The following is a 14,614-nucleotide window of genomic DNA, read 5'->3' as shown; positions in this document are numbered from 1 at the left end:
TCACAAGCATTACATGGTATCTCTATCCTCGGATCTTCGTTCATCATGGTTATGGGTTAACCACACAAAACCTTTCTCTTTAGTGGCTCTTCATATTCAACAAAGGCTTCTCAGGAGGGAACTTCACGCAATGGGGGCCATTGCTTCTTAAGGTGGGAGGAATGATTTGAATGGAAAGTGGCATCCACCCATGGTATTCATCCACCCATGGTATTCATCCGCCCATGGTATTTATCCACCCATTGTATTGAATGTGGCATATATCCATGATATTAATTCACACATGGTATTTATCCACCCATGGTATTCATCCACACATGGAATTTATCCATGGTATTGTAAGTGGCATCCACCCATGGTAATTACCCATGGTATTGTAAGTGATATCTACCCATGATATTCATTCAGCCATGGTATTTACCCACCCATGGAATTTACCCGTCATATTGTAACTAAAAAATGCTATAAGTAACAAGTTACATTTTGTAAAAGGACAGATTATCCACCATAATGTAGTTTTTACAGTTATTCTCTGTTTTAATAAAATAAAATTGTGGTTTTGTTTACTATATTTTCTCCCCTTTCTTCTAGCATTTCAATGTTTTAGATCTTGGGGGTCTCCCCCTAAGATTTGGATCAATTTAGAACATCTTCTAGATCATCTAAAAATAAAGAAATATGGTATTGAACTTATAGACCCCCTCAATTTCAATACTAAATGAATTTTGAATTATATCGTTAGGTCACTTTAAACTGGAACAAGTATGATCCAATAAATGAGAACTATGTCATGTTTCAATTTATAGAAAGTTACGAGGTAATATGATAATGGGTAAAAGTTAATTTTAAAAATTGTCATAAGGATTCAGAAGATGTTGTGGCTTAGATTTATCCATTATTTAATCAAAATATTAGTGAAAATTTTCTTAAAGATGAAAGGAAGTTGCTAAAGGTATTGGAAGAAAAGTAGAGGAAGTCCTTAGAATGGGAGGAAACAAAATGTAGAATAAAAACCGAAGGAGAAAGCGGTTAATTAAAAAAAGACGATAACACTAGGTTCTTATAGAATTGTGCAAAACATTAGAAATTTCTAAACACTACATTGAAAATGAAGAAGGAAAATGGGAACAAGGTCAATAAGTTTTAGGAAATCATAGAGTTTGGGATTGTATATTTCATGAAAGTTTACCAAGAACGTCCTACGAGAAATGTTTAGGAAATAATAAAAATGACCTCATTCTTCCCAAGATACATAGAGGAAGCACAAAATGAGGAAATTATGGTTAAAGTAATGAAAGACAAACTTAAAGAAATCTTTGAATTTTCTAGAAGTCAAAAAGCTAAGGTTGGGATGGGTGGACAATATAATTTTATCTTGACTTCTATAAATTGATGGAAAAGTTATTAAGAGGATTGTAAAAGAATGAAGAGCATTAGGAAAAGTTTTGGGTTCAATGAACCTAAGTTTCATAGCTCATACCCAAGAAGAAGAATCATGAAGACTTTAAGGATTACAAATCAATGTCCCTATGCTATATTATTTATAAAATAATTGTTAAGATTATATTAGCATCAAAGACTAGATGAAGTTTTTCTAAAAACCATCTCACAAGAAAAGTTTAGGATCATGCATAATGGTTGAATCTATAGTGAAATATGGGTGGTTTGGGAAGGCTTTGTCTATATAAAATGGTAAAGTGTTCTAGTTATGGTCCTTAAACTAGATCTATCTAAGACCCATGATAGGGTAAGTTAGTCATATGTGAGAGTAAGGTTAATACACATTGGAATGAATCTATAGATGGTAAACTAAATAATGAGCTTCCTTTCCTCTATGTATTTTGTTGTTCTAATAAATGGATTAGAATCTAGATTCTTATATCCATCAAGAAGATTAACACAAATTTGCTAAATGTCACCTTCTGTCTTTTTTCTAATAGTAGAGGGATTAAGCCACACAATAAAGGAAAGTTAAAAATAATGGAACATTTAAGGAATAAAAGTAGGAAGATCTCCATTTCTATCTCATTTATTGTTTATTAAGCATCATGTGATATTAGTTAAACTAGGGACAATGAAAGAAACAAACAACTATAAATATATTAACATCTAGACTGTAGAGCACTTGGGATAGAAGTGAGTGTTCACAATTTCCATCATGCTAATGAAATAAACACAAAGTACACTACACAAAAAGTTACCTCTAACTAAATCAAGTATTGGTTTTATTACTAATCAAGATATGAGAAAATACAAGCACTAGGTTTTATCAATGGCAGCCATTGAGAGTGAAGCTCCTATCTCAACTAAACTGTCATGTACACTTCTCTAGGTCTCCAATACAATGATGACTGATAAATAACCTCATTTTCCCAAGCAACTCCCTTTAAATTCTTATAAGTCTTCCTACATTACCATCCACGAAGTAGTTAGGCTTCTCTAATGAAGACATTAATAATGTTTAATCAATTCATCACTTCACAATCAAAACTAATTCATTAACCCCATATATCGGTTAAAATATAAATAAATAAAAACACATGAATATATCAACTTATACTAATAAATGAGACCTCTACCAATTTTTAAGTTGAGCCTCCAAATTACAAAGGTCCTGCTTATTTTTGTTCATGCAACAACTACATGGAAATAACTAAATAGGATTCGGTGGACTTTGATTTAAACATTGATATAAAACCAAGATCAAGGTCGCAAATTCCACACCAATAAGTTTGGAGCATTGCCAAGCTTTTGTAGCCCAACAAAGTATAGGAAGGCAAAATGTACATAGAAGGAGTCGCCTAGAGAAAAACATGAATTTACCACCACTAAGGTTAAAATCTTATGGACATCATCTCAAGGTCTACCTAATACTACAAGTCCAAAATGGTGTGAATTCTTCATCTCAAAATCTACATATCTAGAATAATATGAATTTTTTTATATTTATAAAGCAAAATCCATGAAATAAAAAAATCAAGTATGAATTATTTTATATTCATAGAGCAAATCTATAAGAAAATTCATATATATATTTTAATATTCAAAAAGCAAAATCCATAAAACAAAAAAAATCAAATATGACATAGAAAAATAAGTATGACTTACAATGACTGCTTTTTTATTTGCAAAGGAGGTGAGTTATAGTGCCTAAATGATTTCTTTTATTCTGCAGCACGATTTTCGTGCCAAATCGATAGTGAAATGAGTATCATTGACCATTATTTGCTCACGTAAATTATCTCAAGGAAAGCGTTACCTTCTAAAATAAAATAACCCTATGATGTTACTTAAAGATTTGACTTTCATTTTTATAAAATATTTTTGATATTTTGTAAAATGAATTTATTAATATTTTAAAAGTTTCTTTAATAAATTAAATTTGAAAATAAAAGCGCTACCTTCTAAAATCACCCTATGATGTTACTTAAAGATTAACTTTCATTTTTATAAAATATTTTTGATAGTTTGTCAAATGAATTTATTAATATTTTAAAAGTTTTTTTAATAAATTAAATTTAAAAATAAAATATTTTTAATATATATATATATATATTTAATATATTAAATTTGAAAATAAAATAATTTTTAATATTTTTTATAAATTATAAATTTTAATTTTATATATTATTAGTTTTATGAGAAATATATATATCTATCTATATATATATATATATGTAGTTATATTATAATAAAGTTTATTATATTATTTGAATGGAGAAAATAATAATTTTTTTAAATAAAAATAATTATTTATTTATAGAAAATTTAAAGTTTAAAATGGGTTTTGTAAAAAATATAATAAAGTAGAAGTTAAAATAATAAAACACGAGTTATGATTTTTTTAAGAAAAAAATGAAATTATTACTTACTTTGCATCGTAGACTCATATTAAAAAAAATTTGAACACTATTTTTCATATATTTTCAATTTTTTCTTATATGAGCCTACTCCGACTATGGAGAGCCTTGTTGGATGTTGAATTTAATTCTGCATCCATTGAATGTCTAAACATGACATTTGAGTAAAACTATAAGGAAGTAAGTTAAAGATTGTAATTAGTACATTTTTTGTTCCACCACCCATTTTTTACCTCAAATTTCCTTGATATTAAAGGCTTTGGAGGTACCTAAAAAATTAGAATACATATTTTTAATGAATTTGAAGTGATTTCAAGAATTTTAATCTAAAAAAAGAGTTGAGTTAAAAAAAGAAAAGAAAAGAAAAGAGAATTTAATATAAAACATGGTATTAATATTTAGAACAATTATTTTCAAATTCATATTCATTATGGTCTCAAGCGCATTAAAGTTAATATAAAACATGGTATTAATCTTTCAAACAATTATTTTAAAATTCATATTTAGTATGGTCCCAAACGTAGCTCAATTGTTGATCAAAGTAATGGAAGTCTTGAGAAAACTGAGAAATTTAAGGTTCAAATACACCTAGTTGTGACATGGTTTACAGAGATGAGGACATGCTGCAAGACCCTAGAGGATTACTAGTAGCCACGTGTCACATGAGCTACCCTAGACGATTACTAGTAGCCACGTGTCACATGAGCTCTTGGGTTCCTCTGGGATACAAAAAAAATAATCATATTCATTATAAGTTCAATTAGAACTATAATAATAAGAAAAAGATAAATAGTGGGTGAAATGGAAAACCTTCTCATTGAGAATTTCTTACTCCTATTATATTATATAAAAATAAATATAGGGATGTAGTGTCTCTCAAGAATCTTATAGAAAGATAAAGTGGATCCAAATGAATTATATAACTTATAATTTCAAAACTAAAGGCATTACCTCCTATCCTCAAGCATTTCCCCAAATTGGGAGCATGACTAGAATATTTGGAAAACAAGAGCTTCCTAAAATTGCTTAAAATTCTAGACAAAACCACTTACCCCTCAAATGAGGATGACATAAAATCTATTTGGAAAATAAGAGCTTCCTAAATTTGCTTAAAATTCTAGACAAAACCACTTACCCCTCAAATGAGGATGACATAAAGATGTCAAGCCTTAGCTAAATCATGGGGATAAAGAAAGAAATCATTTTAAATAATACTAGTGCAATCATATAAATTAAATGGTTGGGAAATGCATATAGTCATGGAGACACTTACCTCATGATATATAAAGCATAAACAAACCCTTATTTTAAATAATAAATAATTATTAATTACAAAAGGAATTAATATGAGTTTTTTTGGGGGAAAATTGGTAACTTCTATTTATAAGAAATAAACAAAGGTTACATTTTGTATATGTTGAAAGCATTCTTGTGGACCAAAGCCTCTCAGTAAGCATCCTGACAACAATCAAAAGAAAATATATGTCCCTATATACCTTACCATATTCTACAATTCCCAAAATCATATGTTATGAGTTTTTTTTGTTTACATGCCCCAACCGAAAAGTCAACAATCAAAAGATTGCTTTGTTTGAGCTATCATGCAAAAAATATAGTTGGATAAAGTATCTTGTAGGCAAAAAAGATGAAAAAATGAACATGATCCAAAATTTTTGTAGTATGTAAAACCATATGAGGATTAGTCAGACCCAAGAGTCAAAATGATGTTCTTTCCATTGACCTTCCTTATCTTCAAGGAATTCGCATGAGCCTTGGTCCATATCCAATCCAATTTTTGGCATTCGATCTGCTTCCTCATCCATGCTCCTATAAATATAATCGAAGGAAATATGAGTGAAGAAAGACAGTTTTAAGATTTTTTTTGAAAAGATGAATTAGAGTGTAATTCATGATAGTTGTTGAGGCAAATTAATTACCTATCATTTAATTGTCAACCCAGGTGATCCAGGTTCGGGTGTGAAGGAGGACCCTTCCAAGACCTTTTACTTTCGTGATGTGTTAAATTGCATTTTGAAAAGAACATAAATGAATACATCTGCATGTTGTAAAGAAGAGGGACATGTCAATCATCTGCAACATAAAAAAATAAGCCGTTGATAACAGAGTTCGTCCAAGAGGGACTACATCTCCGGGCCTTGGTGTCAAGATGGTGTAGGCTGCTAGATTAAGTGATGTCAATAGTGATGATGTACACAAGAGATGATGTCGATATCATACAAGGAAAAATTCCCTCATGCAGGAGTGGCTCTAAGCGATGTTCCACTATAGGAACTCTCAATCAAAAGACTCCTATCAGTATGACACAAACTCATGCATGATGAGCATCCCGCCAACATGTCATAAAAGGGATCTCAATGTAAAACATGCATGACGACGATAAGAGTATCCCATCAACATACAACAAAGGGATCTCAAAACACAACATGATGAATCATGACAACAAGTACATCACATAGGCGATTCCGCGTCACATCAAGCAGGAATCATAAAAATGAGTAAGAAACAGGATCCCACATCAAACATCAATCAAGGACCTGTGCAGCACAATGCATAGCAAAAGAAGTACATGAACACTGCATATACCTCACAACCAAGGGCCATCTGAAGAAGCAGATGTCAAACTGTTGAAGTTTTTCATGTCGTCGATCTCATGGCATTGATCGCATGAAAATGATTGCTCGCACATGAGTGTGGACATTTGCACTAGCACTTAGAAAAGTGGTTGGAAAATGAAATGAGAGAATGAGAAATCTGAATGCACCATCAGATTTTTGGCGTCAAGTAGTGTAAAATCGACTGTCCAAAATCCAAATTCTGAGAAATTGAGAATTTGGGGCTTAAGGAATCTTTTAGATTCTCCCTAGATTCCTCAAAGATTCTGCGCCATGGGTGGACTGGAAATCTGCAACTAAAATGGCAAATCTAACCTCGCCATTGCGATCCCTGCGGAAAACCATGAAAAACAAGGGTAAACTAGACTATATTCTGACATGGAGAAAAATTACCTCCTTGGGAAAATTTCAAGGATCATGGTTCCGCTCCCTGTTTTTGTAGCAATCATGGTTCCACCTGCATACTGAAAATGGATGAAAAATGCAGAACTCTGATGGAGAAACAGATAATGCCATTGCATTCGTGGCGACGAGAGGTGTTGAAACCATATAAAATTTGTCAAAATCTAACAAAGTGAAATTTCAGCCCTCTTGCAAAATTCATGGTTCCACCTGCATTAAAAATTAATTAAAAATTACTGTGTCTCGATTTCCATGCCCGCTCCTGGTTCCTCCATCTCTGTCTCAAACTACGTGCACTGGTAAAATTCTGTGTTTAATATAAAATGTTGGGCGTATATCCCAAGATGGTGGTTCGGTTTGTTGGCTAAAAATAAAATTTGGTTGAGGGGTCGGGTGGTCAAACCCTGCCCCTCTCATTATAGTTTGTTTGTTTTTTTTCAAAACCCAAAAATGTTTGAATGGGGAGTTGGGTTAGCATTGGGCGGCCCACCCCCAAAACTCACGTAACCATTTTGCAAAAAGGGTGGCGTGTTAACGTTTGGATGGACCACCATTTGGTTGGGTCGTTGGTATGTACTATTTATGGGGTCGTCCGGTGGCTGGCCCACGTGGCCAGGTGGGTTCAACTCCCGCCGGCCTCTCCTTTTAATGATACGTATGGTTACATGGGGGGGTGGTGGGGTTGGTGGCCCCCACCCCCTATTATATATATATATATATATATATATATATATATATATATATATATATATATTTGTTTTAATTAACAATGAGCACAATTTCTTTTTTGAAATTTGAATTTTAAGCCGTATGAGTCAAATTAACAACCCCACAATTTTGCTCGGAATCCGGCTGGAGTTGGCCGGAATCCGGTGGACGGAAAAAGTCCAAATTGTGGCCTCCTTAAGCCTACCCAGTCATCAAAAAGTCAACCCAACTTTGACTGCGTCTAACTTTCGCATGCGGACTCGGATTGACGAACTGTTCACACCGTCGTGATCATAACGACGAGGCCTACGCTCTGGTCTTGGTTAGAGAATAATCCAAACACTTTGATTTTTGAGTTTTCCTGAGTCCTCTTTGTTTTGTGTGTGTCTCTAGAGCCACCTAGATCACCGGGGGTTTCGTAAAACATGCGAAGCGTGCGTGCACTATATATACTAGAAATTAACTTTCAATTTAGATCAATCTAACTATGAAACCAAATAATGACAAACCAAATTCACCTATTCTAATTCAACAATCAACTCAAAAGAAATTATAGTACAATTATAGTACAATGCGCGAAATTGAAATCTTAATATTTAAATCTTGCAGGAATTGAAAAGCACACCACTATTTCAAAAATGAAAGAAAAAACAATCATTCTTAACCTCTCACACAGGAAAAGATATGAAAGCAAAATAAAAACAAATTCTCTTAACTTCTAGGTAGAAAGCAAATAAAAACAATCGCTCTTAACTTCTAGGTAGAAAGCAAATAAAAACAATCACCCTTAACCTCTCACACAGGAAAATATATGCAAGAAAATAAAAATAATCACTCTTAACCTCTCACACGGGAAAGATATGAAAGGAATAAATCTTAATCTATGAAAGAAAGAAATCTTAATCTATGAAAAACAAATAATCTCACACATTATAGGTGGCCAATATAAAAGCTAGAGAGATGGCAAGTTGAGAGGCTCCCAGTGCAAGCATTACCAATCAAGGTGAACATCACTCATGAGCATGGTGCTAAATCTAAATTCCATTCATAATTAATCTTAACTTTCCATCTGAGTATATCCAACTTTACACAGGCCTTTGAAAGGAGAAGGCTCTCCTATTTATACAAAAACATAAGAAGCCACCTCATTAATGGAGGTCCATTATTCTCTCCCTAGATCCCTAGAAAATCTCATAGAATTACAACTCAAATATGTAATGATGAGACACATATCCTCTTTGACCTTTATCCAAATCTTCTTCCATATCTTCAAGGAAATTCGAATTGAGCATTGGAGGCCACATAAGGGTGCCTTGTAAGCTTCCAAATGACCTACACATGTCATGAAACTCAAACCACTTTTAAGTATTAGCAAGTATATGTCATTTTTCTAAGTTTTAACCATTTAATTATCTTATAATACTAGAAATCATTAACTTTTGGAAAACACAAATGGAACCCATATAATTATGAAAATGGAGGCTAATGAAAGGTTATATGGTCATGGAGTTGCGACATGTGAGTCAAATGGTGGCGATAAAGGTGAAAGTGGATGATATTTTGAATACTGACGTTATTACATGTCCTCATGCAATCTATTGCATTGCTTAATCATGATTTTCTTTTGAATGAGCTTGGCTTATATCATATGTCCTTAAACTTTGCATTTGATAGTATTTGACAATTTTATTTCGTTTTGCAAAGTATTCCTTGTCATACATTGAATTGCAACATGTTTGGTTGGCTCTTGTGTGACAAACAAATCTTAATTGGTATTGGTTCTTATGTTTCAATACTTTGTTTCTTTTTGTTGTAGCAAGATTCATTGAACATGTTTAAGAATGCATAAATCAACCATATAATATGCTCATCATTTAGACATTTATTTGCAAATCACATAACTTAGGAACCATAATGCAATCATAATTGATTAGGACAAGTATGTCAGGATGAAATGAAGTGAAATGGGATGAAGTCATATTGATGTGATAATAAATGGATGTCCCTTCCCCCCAAGTAAAGGTGTTTACAGTTTTTTTTTTCTTTTCAAATGAGAAAGGAAATATGGTGAAGTATTTTCCAAAAATTATAATTTTAGTATTCAAGGAATTCTATGATTAAACGCTAGAAAAGAACATACCTTTACTTACCTAGGAAGTGGACAAATTGTGCATATATAGAGAAGTTGTAGCTATTGCTGGATCATGGAATAGAATGTAGAATTTCATCTGCTTCTTGGTTGCATAAATAGTGTATGAGGTGGTGAAAATGGAGTCTTTATTTCTGCTGCTAAATCTGTTGTATTTGCTGCAAAATACTGAAATGATATAGTCTTCACCTGCTACAAAACCCGATGGTACAATTCTAGTCATGTGAATAAATGTGTTGTTGTCGAGCATGAAGAGAAGTCATTGGATTATCGACCATTGATGAATTTCGTTAACCAATGCGAGGCAAACTCGCCATTAATGTCAACGAGTGCCAAGGTACCTAAGTACATCTTGTAAAGTGTGAATAGATGAGCTGATGTCGAGCCACTTGCAAGATCTAACGATCAAGGGACATTGATGTATTCCCATGATTGTCAGCGAGAGAACTTGTCATTGATGCATACAAGCCTCAAGGTACTAATAAGGACTCTAGCCCTGAACCTAGATAATGTGTTGATGTCGATAGGCCAAGACTTGTTAGAAGGGAGGCCTTAATGAATCCTCCATCATCTAACACGAGTATGAAATGATGATTTTGGAAGGACTATGAATGAAAAATTTTGCAGTGGATCAAGTTTTATTTAATGGAAAGGAAAATGACAAGAGGGTAAACAAGTGAACATAAAGCAAAAGGAAAAATCAGCATGTAAGTGAGCTGAATGTCTCTATGAATAGAAATGATGGAAAATGTAAATGGAAAACATAAATGGAAGTCATGCGACACTTGCAAGGAAAATGGTGATGACGATGCTTAGCGAAAATGCTTGGATAGCTTATGAGTTTGGAGAGGAAAAGTGATGGCATTTATGGATGATAGAAATGGATTCAATTGGTTCATGTCTCTTGAAATTGGTGTAGAAAACCAATCATGCATAAATTGTCTTTCTTCATTTCTCTGATTGCCCTGGAACCTAAAAATAAACATGGCACTAACATTGCAATAAAATGTAAGTGTGTTCAAAGAGAAGTGATCAATTTCTTTTTGATACATACGAAAAATTTGCATAATTAACGGGTTCATGACATGTCTTCGTATCGAATGGTTAGTCCAATTTCACAATTGCGATAATAAATCCAATTTCTAAAATGATGATATGCACAATTTGTAGAAATTTTGAATAATATGACACATATTCAATGGAGATTATCCTGATCATGTACTATTGCGGAATACATACACAATACATAAACTCCTCTACATTGATCATCAATTTACAGAAGCAGAAACATTCACAGGCGCACATAGAAGCATCAATCAAACTCATTAACACAGTATATATCCCGGGAAAAGCATCTCGCTAAAAACCCCAACTATCTGTATATTATATTGATTGAATCATGTAACATTACAAAGTACAATGCTTATCACAAGCAATCCAGTACCAGCTCCACCTGTTACACACAATACAGCTCAGATCTGATCTCCAAATCTATTCCACTGCTTGCCTGCCTCCACTGCTCAATACCTGCTCAAGAACTGATGAGAATGGCTTACCAAACTCGTATTTCACCTCAAAATAATCACTCACACTTTGTTGGACGTGAGCAAAGGCTACAATACTGGGCAAATACGTGAGCAAACTCATTGGCATACTCAATCCCTTGATTGTGCAAGATCTGGTGCACAACTATAGTCACAACTGATAGCAATCTGATTCTCTAACACCTGTCCCTGCTGAACTGAACATGCACTGACATGCAACTGAGTTAACTGATGTATTCTATAGTTGTATTATGAGTTAATAACTTGTGAATTAATTAATAACTAATTCATCCAACTCATCTCTAGTCTATTGATCAGTTAGACTAAATACAACTAGTTTAACAAGGCTAAACTGAACACAAATCCATCAACTGCACCTCCAGTCCACTAAACTCAACTCACTTGAGTTCTAACTGAAGTCCTGCATGCAAATATTAGTCATCCCATAGGTAACCACGTATTTCCCTCGGGGATCTGCATGTACCACATCCGTAGCTCATCCTGAAGTGCTCCAAGAGAATAAGATCAAGTTTATAGTCCAAATATTATTATGAGATAATAATATTTGACTTTTCTATTTTTGACAGCCAGTCTAAAAATAGACTTTGATCACTCACACTGTGATCACTCACACTTTGATAAAAAATAGAAGTCCATCTATTTTTCTCAACTTGACCAATCATCCATAAACAACAACCTGCAATCCATAGACATGATCCATATGTCTAAAAATAGACATAGTCTAAAAATAGACTTGCGCCAAAAATAGCCTGCGGGCCCACTTAGTGAAGGCGACTCTTTTCACTAAGCTCCATCATCTTGTTGCATTCTCAACAAGCATTTCTTGTTGCACACTTTTCAACACAATTTCCTCAATTTATGTTTGAATCATAGCATTTCATAAAAATAAAGAAATATTATTCATGAATGTTTAATGATTCCTACAAAACAATCCTCAATAAAAAATTCATCAATCGATCCTGCATATTAAGCACCTTCATAGTTCTTCTTCTTTCCTGAATCATGCTTGAAAATATAATCATTAGACAAAACCAATAAATTTTGATCATGATTTTCTGATTAGAATGCATTGTTGACAAGTAGATCATTGAGTTAAATACATAGCTGCAGAATTGTGGTTCAGCTGTAGAATTGTGCAGTTTTTGTAGCTAAAATCTTGAACAGACAGTTAAGTACACACAACTATGCATTTTTGTTATGAACAAATAACCAATCCAATCTTCAAATTGATCAATGCTTCTTTCAGAAAAATTAGCAAATAGAATTAGATATATATATAGATATATATATATATATATATATAGTGCTTGCTTCGACAGGTGTGTTTGAGTGGACCATCACAACAATTTTTTTTCTCAATTTTCTCCAGATTTCACATCAAATTTTTTCGACAATTTTTCTCATGGCAATTTTCTTAAAAAACAATAAAATATACAATCTAAAAAAAATTAATGAAATATTTACAAAACTTAAAAAAAGTAAAATAAATATACATAAAAAAATATAACAAGAAAAATATATCTACAAACTAAAATATACATACAAACAAACATAACAAAAATCATAACAAAACCTATAAATATACAAATATTATTAAAAAAACACTTCATTTTAAAAAATAACAAAAAATGATAAAAACAAATATTATACAAAACATATATTTACACTTAAAAAAACAAAAAAAACAAAAATTATACATATAAAACATTAAAACAACATTCCACTAACATCAAAATATACATATATGGAAAAAATTAGTACGAAATTTGCCATGAAAATTCAAAGCATTGCAAGTGAATATCTGAACTGATATGAACTGATACGTGGTTTTGACTGTAGCAGCACTGATATGTGGTTTTGACTGTAGCAGCAACATATTCCGGAGCACAAGTGCTAGCAATGCACATAAAATTTGTAACTATGCATTTGGAGCACGAAGGAGTATAAGTTGATCGTTGTTAATTTCGAATGTCCACGTGGAGGGATGGATGAGGCCACAATTTAATGTGTAATCTGCAAAAGAGATCCACGGGCGGTGGTGAGAGTAGCGGGTGGAATTTTTGGGTGGATGTGTGTTTCTTCTCAGTGAAGTAGTTGGAGATACAGAATAGAGCGGAAGCTGGTTTTCGTAAATAAATTGATACTTGGTGCTCACAAACCCACATTTCTCCCCATATTGTGGACGCAAATCCAACGACACTCGTCAAAACCAAGACGTCTTTCTCATGGACTCAATCAGACCGGATTTGTTTCAACGATTTGCAGGATCAAGGCAGTAAGTAAAAACCGTTTTTTCCATGTAACCTGGAAAATAAGGCTCTAAAGAACCTGGAATATATCCCAATATGTTATGAATTTGAGAAAATCGCTCTTGGGTATTGTAATTGACCCTGTTCTGGGAAAAACCCATGTTTCAGTTTTTAGAAATTCGTTTTCATTTGGCCAGAAATCGTGTTTTAAAACTGACGTTTTTAAGCTGCTATGCATTCTGGCAAATGATCAGTTAACAAAATTAATTGTTTCTAGATTGATTGGAGATTTGGACTTATTACGTGGCCCATGCTAATGCATATGCAGATTTTTCAGCCTTCGATGTTGGGAGGTTTCGATGTGGAATATTTGTGCACCCTGGCAGCTGGACACAGGGATGAGCCAAGCACGTGCACTTGGAGTTATTAATAGCGCCCAGTGAGTTTGGAAAGAAAGATCCTCCAAAACAAACCTACTAAAATGCGCCTCCCAGGCTCAGTAAACGAACCATCGATGCTCAACCTGCAGATCCTCAGTTGATTGCCAGATCTAGAGATTTGGAGTGTATTTCTTAACAAATTCCATAACTTGCTGCTCAGCTTCTTGCTCCCACTGTTTTCTTGGCATTTTTTGAAGAACTCTTGGCCCGGTCTTCATCATCCTTAGGATCCCCTTTTCTATAGTGCTGATCAGTATCCTGGACCACTCTTGCCCCCTGCAGCAGCCTTAGCACCAACTCTCTGGCCTCAATTTCATTTACATTGGGCTTGCAAGTACTAACTGAGCAGTTAGTATCTGAAAAGTGTGTTGGTCGTTCTACAGTTACTCTGGTTAGAAGGGTTTGCTGAGAGAACATAGCTATTAAGCGAGCAATGGAGTCAGTTGGGTGCAAAGTTAATTTCTCTAGTTCACATGACTATATTACAGATATGGCAAGCTCAGAAGAAATAGAACAGAAAATAATGGCCATGTCACTGAAGGAATCAACGAAGAAAAATGTAGATGAACTTAAACAGGAAGGTTCAAATGATATGTTTGTATCTATTT

This window comes from Pinus tabuliformis, chromosome 6, assembly GCF_031772625.1.
Source record: "Pinus tabuliformis cultivar Carrire ecotype Pingquan chromosome 6, CPIR1, whole genome shotgun sequence".
NCBI lineage: Eukaryota > Viridiplantae > Streptophyta > Pinopsida > Pinales > Pinaceae > Pinus > Pinus tabuliformis.
Note: the sequence above shows the minus strand (reverse complement) of the source record.